Below are 5,153 nucleotides of genomic sequence, written 5' to 3'. Positions count from 1 at the left end.
CATAAACATGATTTGGTGGCGGCATCTCGTATAGAATTTTCAGTTGGTTCAACATAAGACCGACAAACGGAGCTGCTACTAGAAGATGCCTCTGAGGGCCTCCTCCTCGAAGAACTCCTCCCAAAAAGGTTCATCGTATTTGTGTACAATTTTCTAAAAAAATTGGGTCACAAATTTTTTTCTCAACAAAACGTCACAAGATTGGTAGCAACTACTCATAGGGATGCATAGAGGCCATATCAAGCATTCAAACTACTTAGAACTCTAAGAATTCAACATGCAAGCTCATCTACAGCAGCACAAAGAGTAACTAAATTTTCAAAATATAAACCACTAAAGAAAAAACTAATTGGACCAACGGAGGAGTCACATACCAAGCAACAATCCGCCGAAACAGTTTTGGAAACGGAGCTTCGAGCAAAGAGATCGAAACCCACGGGTTTGAGAGCAAGAACACGAGAGAGAGAGAGAGAGAGAGAGAGAGAGAGAGAGATCAATGGTGATTTTTCTGGAGGTAGGTGATGACATGGGCTAAAGAGATAAGTGAGGGAGCCCACATGGGTACCACAACCCACTAGGGTGCGCCTGGGGGTGCTGGCGTGCCCAAGTGGGTTGTGCCCACCTAGTGCACCCCCCTCTGATATTATTTGCATAAAAAATTCAGAAATATTCAGAAAAAAAACGTATTAATTTTTCAGAGCATTCTGAGAACTTTTATTTTTGCGTCATTTCCTATTGCACGGGAAATTTAGAGAATAGACAAAACATAGCATTTTATTTCATTTAACTATTAAAAACAGAAAATAAAAGGTAAGGACAGAAGGTAGTTCTTACTAAATTCATCAACTTCATACCTCTAAAAAATGATTCATTAATAAGGTTGATCAAGTCTTATTAACAACCACCTTCAATTAGCATGAAACCGAAGAACTTTCGTAAAACACTAAGTTACCTCAACAGGGATATGAATTTCCCCAACAATAAGCATTTCATATTTATTTTTGACAGTAGGTAGAGGTAGTTGAAAACTTCCAATAGTGATTGTCGGAGATTTTTCAATAACATTAGTACCATTCACTTGGAATTGTTTCTTTAGAAAGTGCACCGTATGCTCATTACCATTGATATGAAAAGCGACCTTGCTTTTATTTCACTCAATAACAGCCCCTGCAGTATTCAAAAAGGGTGTACCAAGGATAATTGACATGTTGTTGTCCTCGTGCATCTCAAGTATAACAAAGTCAGTTAAAATAGTAATGTTTGCAACAACAACGGGCACATCCTCACAAATACCGATAAGTATGGCAGTTGATTTCTCAACCATTTGCAAAGATATTTCAGTAGGTGTGAGTTTATTCAAACCAAGTCTTTTATATAAAGTGAAAGGCATAACACTAACACCAACTCCTAAATCATTTGTTTGAGTATATTCATGAACCTCATCATTATCTTTTTCATTATCAGAAGGTGAGTGTTCATTACCAGATTGAGTTTCAGCATCAGAAATAGAAACACCATTAGTAGGGTCAGGAGGTTTTTCTATTTCAGGTTCACTAGAGGCATGCAAAGTCCTATTATTTTTCTTCTTCTTTTTCTTTTTGGATGGACTCGGTGCACCGGTGTTAATTCTTTGACAGTCTTGTTCAATTCTCTTTGGGTGTCCTTCAGGATAAAGTGCTTCCTGAGTCATTTTACGTCCTCTAGTTGCTACTCTAATAGCAAAATCATTTATATATTGTTCATTTCATCAAGCAATTCTCTTTGAGATTTAGCAACGTGTTCTAACTGAGTTTGAACCATAGAGGCATGATTTCCTACACCTCTAACATCATTGGTAACTCTAAATAACAATTCACTCGCGAGCAATCATATCAGAATATTATTTCAGTTGTTTCATAACATTTGCATTGAAGTGATCTTGTTTTCTAATGTAATTATCAAACTCATAAAGGCATTGACTAGGATGCATATTATAAGGATTGTCATTGTCATTGAATTTCATTAAAGAATTTACCTCTACCACCTTAGGCAGTGGTGGTGTATCTAGCCCATGTATTTCTTCAATAGGAGCTAAATTTTTGACATCCTCAACTTTAACACCTTTTTCCTTCATTGATTTCTTTGCCTCTTGCATATCTTCAGGACTGAGACATAAGATACCCCTCTTCTTCGGAGTAATTTTAAGCGGTGGTTCGGGAAGAATCCAATCATCATAATTTTTTAATATGTTATTCAATAGTTCTTCAACTTGTTCAACAGTTTGTTCCCTGGAAACACAACCAACACAACTATCTAGGAAATCCCTAGAAGCATCGTTTAGTCCATTATAGAAGATATCAAGTATTTTATTTTTCTTAAGAGGATGATCGGGAAAGCATTAAGCAATTGGAGAAGCCTCCCCCAAGCATGTGGGAGACTCTCTTCTTCAATTTGCACAAAGTTAAATATTTCCTGCAAGGCAGCTTGTTTCTTATGAGGAAAATGTTTTTCAGAGAAGTAATAAATCATATCCTGGGGGCTACGCACACAACCAAGAGCAAGAGTATTATACCAAGTCTTAGCATCACCCTTTAATGAGAACGGAAATAATTTGAGAATATAATAATAGCGAGTTTTTCTCATCATGAGCAAAAAGGGTGGCTATGTCATTCAATTTAGTAAGATGTGCCACAACAGTTCCAGTTCCGTAACCATGGAAAGGATCAGATTCAACAGAAGTAATTAACTCTGGATCGATAGACAATTCACAATCCTTATCATCAACAAAGATAGGTGAAGTAGCAAACTTAGGATCACATTTCATTCTAGCATTCAAAGATTTTTCTTTCGGCTTGGATATAATTTCTTAAGATCATCCCTATCATTGCAAGCAAGAAAGTCTCTAGTTGTCTCCTCATCCATAAAATAACCTTCCGGTATCTCAGGCAATTCATATCTAGGAGAACTAGATCTAATAGGTGTTTCAAGATTTTCAGTTTCAAGCTCTTCATCAGTTTCAACATTCTCAAAAGCTTTAGTTCTAGCAATTTGTTCATCAAGAAATTCACCTAGTGGCACATTATCATCAAGCAAGGTACTAGCATTATCATGAGTATCATTCATAGCAGAAGTAGCATCATCAATTGCGACATATCAAGATTAATAGCATGTGGTGGTGTTGCAAGTCTACTTATAACAGAAGGTGAATCAAGTGTAGAGCTAGATGGCAGTTCCTTACCTCCCCTCGTCATAGAGGGAAAATTTCTTGTCTTAGCATCCTTTAGATTCTTCATAGTGATAATTTGATCATAATCCCAAGTTACTCAACAAATATAGCTATGCTCCCCGGCAACGGCGCCAGAAAAATGTCTTGATAACCCACAAGTATAGGGGATCGCAACAGTTTTCGAGGGTAGAGTATTCAACCTAAATTTATTGATTCGACACAAGGGGAGCCAAAGAATATTTGCAAGTATTAGCAGCTGAGTTGTCAATTCAACCACACCTAGAGATTAATAATCTGCAGCAAAGTGATCAGTAGCAAAGTAATATGATAGTTTTGATAGTAGTGGCAACAACAATAGTAACGGTAACAGTGATAGCAATGATTTTGTAGCAAGTGTAACAGTAACAATAGCAGCAGTAACTTAGCAAGAACAATATGAAAAACTTAGGGCGATACAGCAGTAGTTTTGTTAGGGCATTGGATCGGTGAATTCGTTGGATGATATTCATCATATAACAGTCATAACCTAGGGCGATACGGCACTAGCTCCAGTTCATAAATATAATGTAGGCATGTATTCCGTAAATAGTCATACGTGCTTATGGAAAGAACTTGCATGACATATTTTGTCCTACCGTCCCGTGGCAGCGGGGTCCTATTGGAAACTAAGGGATATTAAGGCCTCCTTTTAATAGAGAACCGGAACAAAGCATTAACACATAGTGAATACATGAACTCCTCAAACTACGGTCATCACTGGGAAGTGTCCTGACTTCTGTCACTCTGGGGTTGCCGGATCATAACACATAGTAGGTGACTATAACTTGCAATATCGGATCTAGAACATAGATATAATGGTGATAACATAAACGTTCAGATCTAAAGTCATGGCACCCGGGCCCAAAGTGACAAGCATTAAGCATGGCAAAGTCATAGCAACATCAATCTTAGAACATAATGGATACTAGGGATCAAGCCCTAACAAAACTAACTCGATTACATGACGAATCTCATCCAACTCCTCACCACCAGCGAGCCTACGAAGGAATTACTCACTCCCGGTGGGGAGCATCATGGAATTGGCAATGGAGAAAGGTTGATGATGACGAAGATCGAAGATCCCCCTCTTCGGAGCCCCAAACATACTCCAGATCTGGCCTCCCGATGAAGAACAGGAGGTGGCGGCGGCTTTGTCTCATGAAACGTGATAACTCTTTCTCCCTGATTTTTTCTCCGAATATGTGATTTTATAGTATCAGGGTTGAAGTCTGCGGGGCCACCAGGTGGGGACAACCCACCTGGGTGCACGTGGAGGGGGCGCGCCCTGGTGGGTTGTTCCCACCCAGGTGCCCCCTCCGGTGGTTCTTGGCTCCATAAATTCTTTTTTATTGTATAAAAAAATCCTCGAAGTTTCGTTCCAATCCGAGAACTTTTATTTCTGCATAAAAACAACACCATGGTAGGTCTGCTGAAAACAACGTTAGTCTGGGTTATTTCATTCAAATCATGCAAATTAGAGTCCAAAACAAGAGGAAAAGCGTTAGGAAAAGTAGATACGATAGAGGAATACCATGGGCCTTTAGTAGGTCGAAAGAGATAGCGGGCTCGTACTGGATCATGAAGAGCATGGGCCACTAAGAGGCCGAAAGTCAAGTCAGATTGTATATGGCCCAACTGTGTTGTGGGCCTTTAGCAGGCCAAAAGAGAATCCGGGCTGGTATTGGACCATGAAGAGCATGGGCCGTTAAGAGGCCAAAACTTGGGTCTGACTGCAAACGGCCCAACTCATTTATGGACCGTTAACAGGCTGAAAGACACACCGGGCTGAAAATTGGCCCAACACTTAAATGGGTCGCTAAAAGGCCGAAAGGCGTACATCCTGAAAATTGGCCCATCCCTTGAATGTGTCGTTAACATGCCAAAACCACATCGGGCCGATATTGAGCCC

Source organism: Triticum dicoccoides, chromosome 2A (genome assembly GCF_002162155.2).
Source record: "Triticum dicoccoides isolate Atlit2015 ecotype Zavitan chromosome 2A, WEW_v2.0, whole genome shotgun sequence".
NCBI lineage: Eukaryota > Viridiplantae > Streptophyta > Magnoliopsida > Poales > Poaceae > Triticum > Triticum dicoccoides.
Note: the sequence above shows the minus strand (reverse complement) of the source record.